Consider the following 20,238-nt stretch of genomic DNA (forward strand, 5'->3'; position numbering starts at 1 on the left):
CGCTGGCTCATATCCATGAGCATTTGCTCAGGCTAGACATAAATACCGATGGGGATTATATTAGTATGGTATTGGCTACACATAAATCTTGTCGTGGGAAATATCTACAAGGATATTAGAAAATGTCACTAGGAGGTAGTAAACTGTTAGCCTTTCATATTAATGATAGGTTTCAGAAACTAGCAAGAACATAAAGGCCCATCTCACGTATGGTTGTGCTTGGCAAATTGGAAACACAGATTGGTAGTTTCCAGATTTTGTCTGCTTAATTAGTGAAGTTATGATAATATTTCTAAGTCTAAATATATGTAACTTTAGGGATAGAGTTACGGTTTAGACATTACTATTTCCACATAAACTCCTAGAATGATATAACGTAACACAACCAAATGCTCATTCATCTTCTTTCTCCTATTTCATTCCACAACTATATGTGTCAGACATTGTTGGCCATCTCCTTCCCCCTCATCGCTAGTTGCAGTTGCCAAGGCCTTGATGTGCTTATGATTTAGTTTTTCTAACCCCTGATCTATTTCGGACTCTAAGAAATCTGATGGATGAGTGCATGAACGAAATTGACAACTCATAGATTTCTGCAAAAGAGATTTGCATGAGTCTGACTAAACCTAGTTTTTCACTAAATGATCTTCTGTGCTTGTAAATTTATGTGAGTCTTTGATATCTGATGAAACTAAATATGAATCCTTTGGTGATGTCGAATTTATTCTCTGTTGTACGTTCGTATCCAAGAAACCATGGCCACTGGGGTTTGCTGAGAAAGACAAATTTCAAATGTTGTGGTTCGTCTTCAGTTCTAGGTCATATTCTTTCTCAAGTACATGTAATTCGTGAAGGTGTGACAATTCAGCGAAGTTATCACCATTCTTGTTAAATGTACTGCTTTCTTCTTCTATGAGAGTAATAAATTTGGATGCCTCTTGATGATTTTCAGTATCTAAGAAATCCAAAATGCCATACAAGTCCTATACTGGGGAATTAGCAGCTAAATTCCCATGAGAGAACTCATGTGAACTGAATATATCACACAGTTTATCTCCAATGGGAGTAGCTTCCTGATCCTTCCCATATTTTATCATGTTAATGCTGAGGGAAGGAATTAACAAGCTGGGATCAGATGCATCTCCCACATTGCTAGACCTCCCTTGTACTTACATATTCAAATGCTTAGTTTTTTAGGACTGTTAAACTATGTACTAAAAATAATCGAAGCAGTAACTTGAAAATCTCAGTCATAAATAAAAGTGAATTGAATATAACTAATTCACACATCTATTGTTTGCAAGTGAGTTCAAATTTGGAAAAAAGTATTTAGTGTTAAAGACTTACAAAAAGTGGAACATATGAAAAGAATGTAAGAAGATTGTAAGAAATCAGCTTGAATTTGTTTATGCTATCAAAAAACATGAAATCAAAACACACAGGACCAACGTCACACTACAAGAACGCAGTGCTAATTTCAATATCCATTTCCTTAAAACATCGACTGTGTCTTTTAGAGTACAATTAAGGCATGAAACCCATGCTTTCCTCCAACTTCAATGCAAGATCATTGTTTCCTTCAATCCAATTGAGGATCTGTATTTCGAGACTAATTATTTTGATAGAAAAATGCAACATCGGGGAACCGAATAGGGATTCTGTGAATAGGGTATGCAAGTAGGTAAGGATACTGCAAGGGCTTGAAGGTGTCCGTTGGAACTGCAGTGTAAAACTGAGGAGGAAGCATAAGGGTGTCACAAAAGAGTCGTGGAGGTAGAGGTGGAAGGGTGTTGAGTTGAGCTTCAGTCACATGGAGTATAGAGAGTGCAAAAAGGTAGCCTTTGCATTTTGCAAAGCATTGAAAATTGTATTTGTTTATGTCATATACAATGCGAGTGCTAGGGACCCCATATAACTCAGCAATCTGAGGGAACAGGCAATGGTTTTACATTTTCCTTGTGATTCACCAATAGACTAGTTTCTATGAATTTCCCATAGGGAATTTATTACATGTTGTTGTCGTGCTAAAGGATTCATAAAATGGAAATAGGGGTAGAGTGGGAGGTGATGCAGGCAATTTGCAGTTGCATTGATTCAACACTATGAGGAATTGATTACATCCTCACATCATCTTCTCATTCAAGTGACGGCATTTACTGTTCCATTAATGTTGTCATCTTGGTAATAAATTTACCAAATATCTCTTTCTGCTACGTACACGCAAAAATCCAATGGCTATCCCTCATAAATAAGCCCAAATAAGGCCATTATAGGAGGCGATGGCTTCATAATTTGGCATAACATACATAAGTGTTCATCTCATAATTTCTTTTAATTAATGTTGAGATTCATATGTACATGAACTGTTAATTTGGTCACAGAAGCTGGAATGTTGGTATCCTCTCCTTTTTTCATTCCACTAGGAGAAGAATAATCTAGTTTGTCCTGGCCCTACATTTCCCCGAAGTATATATTCAAACTCGATCTTGTTTCTAGTTGGTTCATAAACATTTCAAAATTTGATTAAAAAAATGAAATAAACTGGAGTACCAAAACCACTTACAAGTGTTGAACCTACTTAATCTTATCAAATGTCGACGTTTCTTGGATTTAAAGTACATCTTTGTTAATGTGAATTTATCGGATCTATATCGGTTGATCTGTCTTAATAATGCACCATGAATTCTTTACTACATACAAAAATGACAACAACAAAAAAAATTACACACAATATATGCGCACATTTTGAAAAAAAGCAACATTATGGAAAAAACAACTCCATAATACATTAATACATGAAAATTTTGAATTATATAATCATGGTAGTACCAATTTATTTGTCTTCATATCACAACAATGGTAACAGGGCTTACTACATTCCTTCATTTCCATTGCAATGTTTGGAATACAAAAACATGGTTTTACAATTTTCGTTAGCCTTTCCATGGATTTGTAGCTTTTACATGTTACACAGTTTAGGGTAGTTTAGCCAAATTCTAGTGAATTTTAGCCGTCCATGCCTTTGTATACAAAGATTACAGTGTTTTTTCCGGGTCACTCCTACATGTTAAATGGTTTTTTGGAATAGAATTTATCATTGACATTCACACAACATCCTTTTGGAAAGTACTTCAAATAACCTATAATTAATACATATAGTCCTTTTATTATTGTCCGGGACAAGAATTGTTTTTAATAGTGTTTAGTCCTTTTATTATTGTCCGGGACAAGAATTGTTTTTAATAGTGTTTAAGTTGGGGCATTTATTAGTGCGACGGACAAAAATTGTTTTAAATGGTGTTTGAGTTGGTATATTTATTATTCTGAAGTACAAATTGTTTTAAAGGGTTTCAGCTAAACAAAATCTAGAAAATTATAGTAGATTTAAAAGTGTTTGTTTCATAGAATTTATGCAATTTTGGTATTTATAATTAGGTGGATGTTTTTTTATCTCACATATTTATTTTTATCCGTCATAAAAAGTATTTCAAGAGGTTTTGAGATCTATGGATGATTTGTATAAGGTTGGTGAAAGCATTTTGCAAATAGATAAATGATTCTTCCATCCAATATATGGAATGTGTTGGACCAAAAAGCATGTTATTTTTATTAAAATATAGGACATTTATTATTGTTAAAGATAAAAACTTAACATATAGCACATTTATTATTCTGGGGAATAAAAACGATTTCAAAAGGTATTTTAGGCTCCACACAATCAATAAAATCCCAGTGATAACATTTTGGAATGAGATAGATCATTCTTCAATTCAATATATGGTTGGGTTGGGAATTACATTTTTTATAAGTATATAAAATATTTATTGTCTTATGGATAAAAACTAGTGTCCAAACTTTTCTAAATTTACACAATCTTTGTCACATGATGTTACAATTGAATAGATAATTTTTCTATCCAATATTTAAACTAAACCCATCCAACATATTAACTATCCTTAATTTGGATTCATTCTGGACCTAGAAAAAATATAAAAATAAGAAGACTATTAGTAGAACATTTTTTTTTTACTATCTCATACTTGTTAATGACCTGAGCTCCTGATTTTTCTCTTACATGTGTTATCTCCTTTGGTCCTTCCCTTTATAGTTTGTACAAGTTTGAGATAATTTTTGATGGTTCACTTCAGTGCCCCTTATCAGTGTTGGTTGATCAAAGACGATAATGAAACTTTATGTACTTTTTTACATGCCTTCAACAAATATACCTTCTTCTTTGGTATGTAGCTTAGTGACTTGGTTAAATCCACGTGTTAGCTTTGTTGTAATGGAATTATTGGTAGCAAGGATTGCTCTATGTTGACTGGGGCCTCCCACTGTGCCACCACCTTGTTATTTTAGTGTTGTTGTTATTATTTGCGCTTAACAGTTAATGGGAAGCAAAGATTAAGGATTATGAAGACATCAAAGAAGCTAATAATAGCACTGTGGGAAGCATGAATTCTGAGGAATCACTATCAGTTATCATGGACAATGAATGGAGGGAGTCAATAGATATGGAAGAGAGGGAGAAGTGCCCATAAATATTTTTGACATTGAAAGAGTCATTTCAGAAAGGCTTCAAAGTGATGGATAAGGAGTTGAGGTTGCATCCTTCAATATATTTCTTTTGTAGTGGAACTACTTCAATAACTTTCATGAAGTAGGTAAGCATTAAGAATATATGTTGTAAGTGGCATAGTACATAGAAACAACAAATCTAACAGTTGCCTTTAGACCATTGCATAAATACAATTCGATCACCTCTTCTTATTTCCAATCTTTGACATAAATTAGAAAAAACAAGTATATTTTTGGGCTAATTTATTACTTTTTTCTCCCATTATCGAGCAAGGACAAGACTTGGTAATCAGTAATGTTGGAGACTCGAGAGAAAATTATGGGTACAGGAGTTCTAGGTAATTCATTGTCTGCAATGCGGTTTACTTTGGATTCCAAACCCAATCTCTGAAGTAGATGTTCCTATTTTCTCTCAAGCATGGTTGTATAGTTAAAATTTAGAACTAGTCAATAGGAAATGCCTTATTTGTATTGATATAGATTTACCATTTGTACATTAAAGTTTGATCCTGATATTCAATATTATTCATGTGAAGTTGAGAGCATTTAACAATGCAAAGGGCTGAGTTTTTGCATTGCATGATGAGCCTGAGCTGGCTACAACTAGAGCTTTTAGTGATTTATTTCTAAACGAATTTGACTTGATCTCTGTTCCTGATGTCTCTTACCATCTTTTAACTAAAAGAGAGGAATTCACTGTATTGGCTATCGATGGGGTATAGTTTTCGTAAAATACTAGGGTGTACTTCCTTTATGTTCTCATGTTAGCCTCTTAGCAATATTATTAAAAGGTACACAAAATTTTAAGAACTAAAAACCTATCTACAAATTTTATTATATTCACTTGAATATTTTCAACGCTATTTAAATGGACTTGAGGTTTCCATGTCAATTAATTGTAGAGATGTTGTTACTTTTTGGATTCATTTTGTTCAAAACAACATGAGTCACCGTGGTATGTGATCCATCATCATGAAAACAAACGAGAGATAGATCAAGAATGCATATTGAGGGATGCACGGATTTCTAGAATCTCCCCTTTGCTGATCTGACTGAAATAGGAGAAATAGGTGTATATCACAGTGGTGGCCAGAACAGGAGATACATAGATCAAGAATGAATATTTGGTAGATGCACAGATTTCGATAATCTCCCTTTTGGTGATATGACTGAAATAGGAGAAAGAGGTGTCAATCTCAGTTGTGGCCATAAACAGCAGATACAACTTGCCCATGCTTTATATTAATATTCGTATATTTATCTTTTGGATGATCCTTTTAGTACTGTTGATGCTCATAGTAATACTAGCTTGTTTAAGGTTAATATAGTCATTTCCTTTTGATATAAAAGGTTTTGAAATTATTATGTCGTTGGTACTAATTTAGGATGTTGTGCCTTTCTATAGAAAAACATGCAATTATAAATTGAGAGGTGTCCATTCTCGAGTGCCCATATGGGGCTAATTGACAGAAATGTTGTTGTAGGTTTAGTGTTGGTCAAGAGATTACAACTTTCCTTTCTTCATGCAAAATACTTTCCAAGGCTAGGCGATAGTCTCTTCTTGCAAACAATGATTTTTTTTTAATCTGAATGACTATGAAGGAATTGTTTATGTCACCTTGGCTTCCTTTCATAAAATAGAAGGCTTTATAAAGTCACTTCCTGCAAGCAATGAAGAATTGTCTATGTCACCTTTCCTTCCTTTCATATAATAGAATGAATGTGAAAGAGAGAAAATATGGAGAGGGTAATATATAAACATACACTCAGATGATCATCTCCCCAATCTAAAACATAAATCTCCTAGGTTGTCTCAATGCAATAATATTGCAATGTGATGAACTACCAATCTTTACTATGAATTTTGTATTTTTGCTAGTGTGATCTCTTGAGCTTACTATTTTTGTATTTTCTTACTGTGTAAGATTTGATTCAGGATTTTAATGTAGCATTGTTTTTCATCTTCTAAATTTGTATCTATTTAATTTAGTCAAACTAATTGATATTTGAAATGTGTTTTTGAATTGGTGATGCCAACTCTGTGGAGAATGATCATGCATGGATTTCCTTATGAGAAACATGAAATATTGAAAACAAGCATAACTCAAATGTTGCTAAGCTAGATATTGCATTAAGTGAGGCACAATGTCATATGGAAGAGCTTGAGTGATATAAAGAGTGTTGTGAGAAGGAATATGATTCTTCCAAGAAACATGACAAAAAGGATAAAAATCTTGTCGAGCCTATGGATATTGCTCATTGTTATTGTAAATGTAAGGGAAAAAATAAATATCATAAAGATGGAATACCCATTGGTCATAATGTTTTTGAGAAATGGATGGAAGATAGAGAAGAAACCCATAGTTCGAGAGGTAAGAAAAATCTCACAAAGATTGCATCACTTACTTAAGACTCTTTATTTAAGGAAAATATATAACATGCTTTCAAAGAAGTGGAAAATCTCAAACAATGCCAACATCTAGAGATATAAAGTTGATTGGTTTACAACTCATTATTATTGGAATTATGGAAATGAAAATTAAAGTGAATATGGAAACCCTTGAACACAAAATTAACCCACAAACCATCCAATCAGTTTTAGTTGAAGTCCTCCACTCCATCTATGCAAACCATGCAAATAAATCCATAAATGAACCAATTAGTTTTAGTTGAAGTCCCCCACTCCGTCTCTCCAAACCATTCAAATAAATCTACACTTGACTAATGTGTCACTATTGAACCAAAATTGAATATCACAACTACAATAATTTACAAATTCTCAATATAAATTTATTTTAATTTTCTTATATTAAAAGGTATATTATAACAACTAAACTATCAACTTCTTGTAAAGTTAAATTAATTTATTACATATTGTTAGAGGCACTAATTTGTGTGTCACTATTCAACCAAAATTGAATATCACAGCTATAATAATTTACAAATAATCAATATAAATTTATTCTAATTTTCTTATATTGAAATCTATATTATACAAACTAAACTATAAACTTCTTCTAAAGTTAAATTATTTTATTACATATTGTTATACACATTAATTTATTTATGTAAATGGCACAACATATCAAATTTTTCTCATCTATGCTATTCTTACCTATGCTAGTTCCTTACAAGGTTGCCTTTGCAACATGTAGTATATATATATATATATATATATATATATATATATATATAATTTAACATATGACTATATATAATTATATAACTATATATATAATTTTATGTTTCAAAAATGCATCAATGATAGACACATTAAATCCATCATGAAAAGCGTATTAGGTCTAGTGAATAAAAGCATTTAGACTCTTAGATATATATATATATATATATATATATATATATATATATATATATATATATCATTTAACATATGACTATATATAATTATATAACACTATATAGATATAATTTTATGTTTCAAAAATGCATCAATGATAGACACATTAAATCCATCATGAAAAGTGTATTTGGTCTAGTGAATAAAAACATTTAGACTCTTTTCTAAGTTTTATCATATTGTTTCATTATGTAGTGTGTTGTATAAGAAACATTGTGTTCATGTGCTTGCACCTAGTACATGTCATGTGTCAATGTCAAACATTAAGAACTTAAAGTCTATTGAAATATCTGGTTGGCATGAAATTTTATTAGTTTTGCAAATAGATTTATTTCAATTTCTTACATATATATTTACATATTCATGTGCTATGATTAAAATGCATTACTTATACATAGTAAAAAGAGTGAAAGTAGATTTGATCACTTCTTGTATTGTGTTTACATGGAACTCAATACTTTTGTTAATAAATTATCAAAAAATGAACTCTAAAGTTTAGGACTTCAGGCTAGATTATTCGGCTTAAGTTTAGAAATGGTTTTTTTTCAACATTCATTCTAAGTCAAAAAATTTTATTGGATTCACTTTATGTATCATATGTAATAATTTAGTCAACTTTTTTTTCTTGATAGTATATATGTATTATATGTAATATGATAAGGCATCCCATATACACACCCCAACTGGAAGCCATCATAGCTTGAGGGGTTATGTTATACATGGATGAGCTCATGATAGATCACGTAGGCCACCGAAAGTTCATGTTACACTCATAGATCATCCCTCCGACGCCAATTAGAGTGTCATAGATAGTGTTCCTATCTCTATTGATGATCATTCTACCTCTAGTGGACTTTCTTTGCCTATTTTAGGTACACGCCTTGAATTTTAAACCATTTTTAAACTTTATGTGTATATGTCTTGAATTTGTCTTTAATTTTTTAATTTTCTTCAACTGATGTGTTTGAATTTAATGCATATATTATTATGCTTCTAGTTTGTTAATTATATATGTTTAATTATGTTTATGATTTGTAGGCACTTAGCAAGCTGAAGATGAGGATCAAAGTGTTGCAGAAATTCCTCCATGGGATGATGCTACAACTCATATGATATTGGAGGATGTTATGAGCCATCATACATGGATCACACAACATATACATAAGATCACTACCAACTCATCCAATCGTCGTAGTTTGTCTTTGATGTTGGATAACATCAATAGGTTTATCAACAACTACTAGAGTTCAGGCCCATAGGTCCAAATCCTATAGTACATATAGAGGATTAGGAGGCATAAGGTTAGAGGCCCATATACTTGGGAGGTCATGAAAGAGGCCACCAAGAACATTGATGTTCGTGGGGAGTTGTTTGACATCCATCTAGATCACCCTACTAGACATGGAGGTATGATTGCACTGAAATATTTTAGGAATGTTATGAAACCATTTTTGTATTTGATAGATTCATTGGAGCTTTGGTCAAATTCCCCCACCATGACTAGGTCTCCATTTATTTTTCAAATCATTTATATGTAGAGTTTGTGTTACATATGAGGTTAGAATACACTAATATTGGATCTCATTATTATGGACCTGACTGGGGACGTACCTATGTCTTTGACATGACTCGTAGGGACCCTACGAATGTACCACCACCTCCAATATTCCTGTCACTAGCATCTCAGAGCTTGGTATTATTGACAAAGCTAGAGGATTTGTCGCAGCTTGATGGTGACAGGAGAGAAACTATTGTAGAAAGCATGCAAACATCATTGGATAGTGTGTGTTCCATTAGATGGAGATATTAGGAAACTACCACCATTTCCGCATGACCCGCCAGTGCCCATATATGATAATGCATTTCCCGCGGGTTTACTCGTTGACTAGATTTTGACATATACATGTATGTATTGTGATTCCATTCCTCAGACTTGGAGGGTGCATGATATATATATATATATATATATATATATATATATATTGCAGAAGGCATGAAAACGTCATTGGTTAGTGCACATGTTGAATTAGATGGGGAGATTAGGACACCACCACCATTTCCTTGGGACCCGCTAGTGCCCTTATATCATGATGAATTTCTCGCGAGTTTACTCGTTGACTGGATTTTGACATATACGTGTATGTATTTTGATGTCATTCCTGAGAGTTGGAGGATGCACAATTTATGTGACATAGACTAGGTATATATATATATATGAAACTTTTGACTTTTATTATCAAATTATGCATAATTATTAATATTAATTTCTAGTTCATATTAGATTCCATTTATAGTAATAAGTTCACGATAACATGTATACATAACCCAACTACATGGATGAGCTTATGAGGTCATCCGAGGGGACAGTTGATCAACTAGGCCATCCTTGACTAAAGCATGTTTCCATGGATTCTCCTCCACCTGCACCTCTACATCATATGTTGAGGAGAGTCACTATATACAACCACATGGACTAACAATTGAAGTAAACTTTTTTATTCCTAAGTTACAGATATATGCTAGTTAATTTGTAGACTAACTATAATTTGTCCTTGTCATTATGTACATAGGCCCATATGCAAAGTTTCATTGATATTGCTATTATGTTGACACGTGAGTGGATGTTAGGTTTAGAGGGACTAATGATGCGAGTCCATCGATGCAGGCCCCAATCATTGAGCCATAGGAAAGGGGGCACCAAACTCATATTCATCAGACCCTCATCCTATTTGATTTGCATTTGGACTTGAGTGAGGTTAGTGGATTCATGTATATGTAATTAAAAATGTGATTCAAAATTAATTATTTCCATATTGTTTATTTTGTACAAATTCTAATCTAATTAGTTTGAATATGAATGTGTTATAGTGCAATACCAGCTTATGGACACTTACTTTGCATGTTGGAACTCAGATAGGAGTTCTAGTGGTACTTAAAGTGGATAATTTGTATATTTTCAGGCTCATTTCATAGGGAAGATTCACATGTGATACAAACTTTGTATATTTTCATACATTGACAGTTTATGCATGTACATGGACATTATTTTAGTTTATGTAACCTGTATATATTATCATATGGATATTTTATTGATACAAGTATTCACTATTTCAATTTATGGATTTGTATAATGTGTTTATGAACTCTCATTAATTTTTTAAGTTTATAAGTGTGTTAAAATTATTTTTCTAATTTAAAAAAAAATCTATATAAGATAACTTTTATTAGTGGAATATAACAATTTTGATTTCGAGTTTCATAGACTAAGACAATAAGTGCAATCTAAAGTTATGATCCATGTTGGGATAGGGTCAGCTGGGTCAGTTTTGGGGTTAAAATAACCAAAGTTTTGATGTATTTTTTGTAAGTAATGTAAAGTCTCTGTGATTTGTCGATGCAGAGTGCGTAGATGATTAGGAGTCAAAGGAGTTTTAGCCCCTTGTTTATGTAAAGTTGAGTCAGTTCTGAAATCCACCCATGGTCTGTGGACCATGGGATTGTATGAAAAAGGCTATAACTAGGAGTGTCTTAGAGACTCTAAGGGATGTCTATGGGATGTAATGGGTTAGTAAGAGGAAAGTGATAGCATAGAGAAGTGGGTCAGATAGGAGAATAAAGGCTCTATAACTGAGTTCACAGAGGCATAGGTAGAGTCTGCAGCTGAGTGCATGAAGCCCTATAGTTGAGTGTGAAGGGTAGTTTTGAGTCTGTAAAGCTGAACTGAAGATAAATAAAAAGGTTACCGAAGAAATACTGTGTATATCTATTTATCTTTGTTTGCTTTTGTTTACAATATATGTTGTTGATGAATATTGTGTTTATGAAGTATTGATCTAATGATGCGCGATTGTCTTGAATGAGCCTTAAGAAATGTACACAATTCATGTTAAGTACTTTCGCGAAGACTATGATGAAATATGTTATGTTTACTAAATAAATTAAGTATATCTACACAAACACTAATTTAGGATTATTCTCTAATGCACGTATGTGGATAAATCAATCATTAAGGGTCTACAAAGGCTGATCATAGACCTTCATGAAGGTCTGAAGGTTGTTTTAGTAGAGTTGCAGTACCGAGCCCTAAGGGCTTATCCATATGCGCGAAAGCAGATCTGAGGCGCTAATAACATCACACTCATCTTTGGATGCAGAAACCTGGTTCTTGCATCCCCCCATACCGATTCGGGTGAGAATGTAGCCTGCATTATGTAGGTTGTTGCTGAAAGGGCTAGTAGTGTAGGGACCTTGTACATGCAGGTGTCATCCTACACAACCTTCAAGGCTAACTTCCAGCACAGAAGTGGCATGACTTGCCATATTTGGTAACAGAGACAGATGTGCAAGTGGTAGTAATGCGATGGCCAATAGAGTGGCACGACTCTTCAAATCTAGGTGTTGGGCTAAGAATGAGTGTTGAGAGTCTTGCCATGAAGAAAAGGAAGGAGGAAACTAATAAGGTTGCGCAGAACCTAGCTGCGCAGAGAAATAAGGATGTTGTAGAGAAGGCGCATGTTGAGAAGGAATGCGCTGCCAAGGAGAAGGCAGAACAAGAGTAGCAAGCGACCCAAAAAGGTGACAAGTCGCCTACACCAGAAATAGAAATGGAAGAGCTTATAAGCCAAGGCGACCGAGGTGAGGAAGGGTAGCACACCCCCTCCACTCTAAAAAGGTGTGAATTAGAGTAGCAAGATGGATTGAGGAAAAAGCAGAAAGCCGAGAAAACACAAGTTGATCCCATGGTGCTCACAGAAAGCGATCTTGATGAGATCAGTGATAAATTTAGGGACACCACAATAGAAGTACTACAGAAGTTTGAACAACAGTACATGCAGACTTTCGGAGGGGTACAAAAGGATCTCTGAGAGTTGTTGCTCCAAGCGACCAAGGTCCAAGAAGATGTTGGGAAGGCAAGAAGTGCACAACGTAGTTTGGCGAGGGGTAAAAGTACAGATGCAGAGATGGTTCCATGGCCACAGGATGTGCAAGTCTTCCCCTTGCCTACAGGTTCAGTCCTCATTGACACTGAGGAATAACGCACCCTCCTTGACAAGGTCGCAAATATGGCCTGAACATTGCCATGATATCATTGGAGTCATTGCATGCATTAGTACATGGAGTCATGGAAGAGATTCGTATCAGGGAACAATGAGCACTCAATCTTATGAGCGATAGGAAAATTCAATAATCAGTAGTTGTTCACTGAAAAGATGCGGGTTCTATAGGAGAAGGAGACGCTCCAGGCGTACAGTTCATGACTAGAGTCAGCAGTCAAAGAGGCATGCAAGATGGTGCCTGAGCTTCATATCCCCGAGGATGCACAGCCAGAAGCGAAGATTAGAAAAATAGCTGTTGGTGTGCATGAAGCCAAAGCTGAGGTTAACCAAGTCAAATTTGAATTGAACATGAACATCATCGAGCTACAATTGAAGTTGTAGCCCATGACTCTGCGGGAGGTATGGGAGTAGGGCAGAGCCATAATCATGGAAGGAGTCGCCACTCTCGATGCCATAGTTGTAGACTGCATGACATTATTTGAGCAGGCCATGGAGTTGGTAACAAATCTACAGGAGGATCCGAACCTATAGACGTTGAATAGGGAATGAGGGAGTTGCAATGACAATACGATGAGGTTAGGGAAACTGCACACTCCATTGCATAAGCACAGAACCTAGCCAAATTACAGGAGGGGAAGTAGCTCCTCGCACAGGTAGAGGCCACACAGAACAAGGTGGCCTTGCCTAAGGCTAGGCTACAACCTTGGTTAGAGGAGGCTTATTAGGTCACAACCACTATTTAGGATAAGCTAAAGGGCTTGCAACAGACAATAAGGTTAGTCGTAGAAGGACCAACTACACAGAAGTTAGTTGAGGAGGTCACGCAGACAACCACTTAGAGCACTGCTAAAGTTTTCGTGATTTAGGTAGAGCTAGAAGAACTTTGCAGCAAGATTGCAGCGCCAACCAAGTGACTCGACGATGAGTCACGATCTTTGTGTTGGGGGCTTGTATGGATGGGGTTCCCTAGGTCAATTTTTGGGTTAAAATAATGCAAGTTTTGATGTATTTTTTCTAAGTAATGTAAAGTCTCCACAATTTGTGGATGCAGAGTGTGTAGATGATTAGGAGTAAAAGGGGTTTTAGCCCCTTGTTTATGTAAAGTTGAGTCAGTTTTGGGATCCACCCATGCTCCGTAGACCATGTGATTGTATGAAAAAGGCTATAAATAGGTGTGTCTTAGAGAGTCTAAGGGATGTCTATGCGATGTAATGGGTCAATAAGAGGAAAGTGATAGCACAAAGAAGTGGGTCAGAGAGGAGAAGAAAGGCTCTATTGCTGAGTGTGCATAGGCCTAAGTAGAGTTTGCAGCTGAGTGCACAAACCCCTGCAGCTGAGTGCGCATGGTAGTTTTGAGTTTGTAAAGCTAAATTGAAGATAAATAAAGAAAGTTACTGAAGAAATCATGTGTATATCTGAATATCTCTGTTTGTTTTTGTTTATGATATATGTTGTGGATGAATACTATATTTATGAAATATTGATCTAATGATGCGTGAATCTCTTGAATAAGTCTTAATAAATGTATGCAAGGCATGTTAAGTACTTTCATGAAGACTCTGATGAATTATGTTATCTTTACTAAATAACTTAAGTAGATGTGCATGAACGCTAATTTACGATTGTTCTCTAATGCACCTAAGTGGATAAATCAATTGTTAAGCATACACAAAGGTTGATTGTAGACCTTCACGAAGGTCTGAAGGATATTTCAGTAGATTTTCTATATCAAGGCCTAAGGGCTTATCGATTTATGCAAAGGCAGATGTGAGGCACTAAGAGACATCACACTCATCTCTAGATGCAGAAACTTGGTTCTTGCATCCCCCCATACTGCGTCAGGTGAGAATACAGCCTGCGCTACACATGTCAAGACCCCCAACCTTGTACATGCAGTCATTAGCCTATGCAACCTTCAAGGATGACTTCCACATCGGTGTATATCCAGGCTGAGACAGATCCAGCGCAAAAGTGGCATGACTTGCCATATTTTTTAATGGAGACAGATGTGTAGGATGTAGTAGTGTGACGGCCAAAAGAGTGGCATGCCCCTTCAGATATAGCTATTAGGCCAAGCACGGGTACCAAGAGTGGTACCGCAAAGAAAAGGAAGGAGGCAACTAAGAAGGCTGTGCAGAACCTAGCCACGCAGAAAAAGAAGGATGATGCAGAGAAGGCTCCTGTTGAGAAGGAACATGATGCCAAGGAGAAGGTGGAACAGGAGTAGTGGATGACCCAAAAAGATGACAAGTCACGTACGCTAGAAACAGAAATAGAAGAGCTTAGAGGACAAGGTGGCAGAGGCAAGGAAGGGCAGCGCACCCGCTTCATTATAAAAAGGCATGAACTGGAGAAGTAAGCTAGATCAAGGAAAAAGTAGAAAGACTAGAAAACATAGGTTGATCCCATTGTGCTCACAAAAAGTGACCTTGATGAGATTGATGACAAATTTAGGGATACCACAACAGAAGTATTACAACAGTTTGAACAATAGTACATGTAGAATTTCGGAGGAGTACAAAAGGATCTCTGAGAGTTGTAGCTCCAAGCGACCAAGATCTAAGAAGATGTTGTGAAGGAAAGTGATGCACAAGGCAGTTTGGCACGGGGTAAAAGTATAGCTACAGATATGGTTCCATGGCTGCAGGATGTGTGATACATCCCCTTGCCTATAGGTTCAATCAATGCTAACACCAAGGAGCAATGCTCCCTCCTTGACAAGGCCCCAAATATGGGCTTGAACCTTGCCCCAATATCACTAGAGTCATTGCATGCATTACTACACGGAGTCGTGGAAGAGCTTGGCATCAGGGAACAACGAACACTAATTGTTGTCAGCCAAATCAAAGTCAATAATGAGTAGCTCTTCGCTGAAAAGATGTAGGTTCTGTAGGAGAAGGAGACGATCCAGGCACATAGTTCACAACTAGAGTCAGCAGTCAAAGAGGCATGCAGGACGTTGCCTGAGATTGATATCCCCAAGGACGCACAACTAGAAGCAACGATTAGAAAATTAGTTGCTCGTGTGCACGAAGCCAAAGCTGAGGTTAGCTGAGTTCAATTTGAACTCAACATGAAGATCACCGAGCTACAATTGAAGTTGCAGCCCATGACTCCGCCAGAGGTCCCAGAGAAGCGCAGAGCCATGATCAAGGAAGCAATGGCCACTCTACATGCCATAGTTACACACTGCATGACATTATTTGAGCAAGCCATGGAGTTAGTTACAAATCTGCAGGAGGATCGGAACCTACATACATTGAATAGGGGATAAGGGAGCTGCAACAAAAATATGATGAAGTTAGGGAAACCACATGCTCTAGTGCACCAGCGCCGCACCTAGCCAAATTATAGGAGGGGAAGTAGCTCCTCGCATAGGTAGAGGTCGGACAAAAGAAGGAGGCCTTGCTTAAGTCCAGGATACAACCTTGGTTAGAGAAGGTTTATTAGGTCACAACCACTATTGAGGATAAGCTAAAGGGCTCATAGCAGACGCAACAGACAATAAGGTTAGCTGCAGAAGGACCAACTACAGAGAAGTTATTTGAGGAGGTAAAGCAGGCAACCACTCAGAGCGTTGCTAAAGTTGTCATGATCTAGGTAGAGCTAGAAAACCTTCAAAATAAGATTACAACACTAGCTGAGTGACTCGAGGGTGAGTCATGATCTTTTTATTGGGGGCCTATTGGGATGGGGTCCCTTGGGTCAGTTTTGGCGTTAAAATAACCCAAGTTTTGATGTATTTTTTGTAAGTAATATAAAGTCCTCGAAATTTGTGGATTCAGAGTGCGTATATGATTAGGAGACAAAGGGGTTTTAGACCCTTGTTTATGTAAAGTTGAGTCGGCTTTGAGATCCAACCATGCTTCGCAGACCATGGGATTGTATGAAAAAGGCTATAAATAGGTGTGCCTTAGAGAGTCTAAGGGATATCTATGGGATGTAATGGGTCAATAAGAGGAAAGTGATAGTGTAAAGAAGTGTTTCAAACATGAGAAGAAAGGCTTTGCAGCTAAGTTCCCAGAGGCATAGGTAGAGTCTATAGCTGAGAGCGCAGACCCCTGCAACTGAGTGCGCGGGGTAGTTTCGAGTCTGTAAAGCTGAATTGAAGATAAATAAAGAATGTTACCAAAGAAATCTTGTCTATATTTGTTTATCTTTTTTTTCTTATGTTTACGATATATGTTATGGATGAATATTGTGTTTATGAAATATTGATCTAATGATGCGCAATTCTCTTGAATAAGTCTTAATAAATGTACACAATGCATGTTAAGTACTTTTGCGAAGACTGTGATGAATTCTGTTATGTTTACTAAATAACTTAAGTAGATCTTCATGAACACTAATTAAGTATTGTTATCTAGTGTGCGAATGTGGATAAATAAACCATTAAGGGTCAGCAAAGGCTGACTGTAGACCTTCGTGAAGGTTTGAAGGTTGTTTCCGTAGAGTTGCAGTATCGAGCCCTAAGGTCTTATTGATCTATGTGAAGCCAGATCTGAGGCGCTAAAAGACATCGCACTCATCTCTGGATGCAAAAAATTGGTTCTTGAATCCCCCCATATTGCTTCGGGTGAGACTATAGCCTACGCTATGTGGGTTATTGCCAAAAGGGACAGTAGTGCAGTGATTTGTTGGTTGGTGCAACTAACTCTGAACCTAGGTGGGGAGCCCCTAAGCCAAAAATCCAAGTCACTTTGATACTTAAAATGAACCAAAATATATCATGTATCAATTTAATATTGAACATGCAAATAATTACAATCATGCTTCATATTTTCTTGTAGAAAGTGTCTTTTAGTGCAATCAACATGTATGTTATTACAATTCAATTTTGAAAATAAATTGGTTGAATTGTAAATTCATCCATATTATAATAAAATATAGATATATATACCCACGGATATACCATTGCATGGTAAATTTTTTTAAGTATTTCAATCGATTTCTTATCTCAAGGTTCAATTAAAAAACACAAATAGGATTGAAATAAGTTTTATTCAATTTTAAAAGATTTCATGTAAACAAAACTAGGTATTATTCAACATTATTTATTTTGAGATTATCTACAAGAGCTTAGTCATAACATGATATAATTCAATCGTATTGAAATTTAATATATAGGTCAAAAAATAATATATGGCAACATTTCTATAATTTCATATAATTTTTTCAACTTTCCTAAACTTACAAGTAGTTATCCAAATATTTCAATCAATTCCTTATGACTGAAATAAGTTTTACTCAAATTTTAAAAACTCAAATATGATTGAAATAAATTCTATTGAATTTTAAGAGATGTGGAGATGTAAATGTTAAAAATAATTTATTTTATTTTATTTTAGTTTGTCTGATGTTTTCTTCAAAATCTTAGTCATAATGCATGTCATCAATCATTTTTTTGTCCTTACACTAAAAAAATTCACAATGTTCAATTAATTACCTTTAAATTATGGTACACCATATATCTAGTTACATCAAATTAGAAATACACATCTTCATTGAAATCAATGCATCTAATGCAAGCAACCAAATGGGATGAGGAACCAACATCTACACTAAAATCAAAGCATCCAATGAAAATAATCAAATAAGATTAAAAATCAGCGTCTACACTTAAATACATGCATCAAATGGTCAAGTAATCAAATAGGATTTAAAATGAACATCTATGCTCAAATCAATGCATCTAGTGTTATAAATCAAGTAGTATTAGAAATCAACATCTACACTGGAATCAATGCATCTAATGCAAGCTCAATCAAACAAGGTCAAAAATTAACATCTTTAATGAAATCAATGCATCTAATGTAAGCAATGAAATAGAATTAGAAATCAACATCTCCACAGAAATCAATGCATCTAATGCAACAAATCAAATAAGATTAGAAATCGACATCTATAAACTAGAATCAATGTATCTAGTGAAAGAAATGTTCTTTCATTTCTCTCCCCCTCCATCTATATTGATATCTCCTTCCATCTCTCCTTCTTTTTCTCTCTATCTCACCCCCCAAGACACACATCCTATCTCTCTTCATATATATATCTATCTCCCCCTCCATCCCTCTATCTCTCTTCTTCCCTCTCTCCCCCTTCCATCTATATCTATCTCACTTTGTCTCTCCTTCTTCATCTCTCTACATCACTCTGCAGACATACACATTGTTTCTCCATATCTATCTATGTCTCGCTCCCTCTCCCTCTCCATCTCTTTCTCTCTTTCCCTTCTCTCACTCTATCTCCACTTATATCTCCCTTCACTCGTACACTCCTCTCTCCCAATCTTTCTATATCCCTTGTCACTCCCTCTCTCTCTCTCTATCCACCTTTATTTATCTATATGTATTTATTCTTACCTCTCTCTCTCTCCCCCTCCAACTCCATCTCTCTCTCCCTCCCTCTCAAGTACTCTCTCTCTTCCTTTCTCTCCCACCTCCCTTTGTCTCTTCCCCTCATGACTCTGTCACTCTCTATCTATCTATCTATTTATCTATGTCTTTATCTAGCTTCATCCTCCAACTCTTTTTAATATCTACCTACCTCTTCTCATTCTCTCCCCCTTCTCTCCATCTCTCCTTCATTTTCTTTCTATCTCACACCCAAACATACACAGTCTCTCTCTATCTCTCCCTTGTTACTCCTCTCTCTCTCTCTCTCTCTCTCTCTCTCCTCCTTTCTCTATCTATATGTCTTGAACTTCTTCCTTCCCTATCTTTTCCTCCAACTCCATCTCTTGAGCACCCTCTCTTTCTTGGAGACTCTCTCCTCCTCTCCCTCTGTCCATATTTGTGTCCCCCTATCTCTCTTTTATGCTTCTCTCCCACTCACTCTCCTTTATATTTCAAAAATTTAAAATACTTTGACAATTAAAATATCATGTTTAAATATTTTTTTTGTTTTGATGTCATACAAAAATTCATTTTTTTTATATAATAATATTTTAAAATTCATGATTCAAATGTGTTTTGTGCATCCACCTAGAGGGAAAAAGATAATTTTCCATGGAAATATTATCTAAAAGTTTCCACAATATTAATGTTCCAGCTACCTCGATCAGAGATACATAGATCGCTTCATGTTTTCCAATTGAAAGTGTTTGGGTATTATTTATTTAGGTAGCTTTAGGTTATGATTACATCGGGATTTTAAAAATATTATATATTTTTTATGTTAGATTTATAAAAAAATTAGGTTAAATAAAATTAACATATTAAGTGAGCTTGTATGACTCTTTTTATG

General features: G+C 35.4%; 1 pseudogene; it reads right to left on the minus strand.

The window, feature by feature from the left end:
- Positions 1-326: 326 nt before the first annotated feature.
- LOC149261676 (uncharacterized) overlaps positions 327-20,238 on the minus strand; it is a 57,468-nt pseudogene continuing 37,556 nt past the window's right edge.

The sequence above is a fragment of the Pinus tabuliformis genome, chromosome 6, assembly GCF_031772625.1.
Source record: "Pinus tabuliformis cultivar Carrire ecotype Pingquan chromosome 6, CPIR1, whole genome shotgun sequence".
Classification (NCBI taxonomy): domain Eukaryota; kingdom Viridiplantae; phylum Streptophyta; class Pinopsida; order Pinales; family Pinaceae; genus Pinus; species Pinus tabuliformis.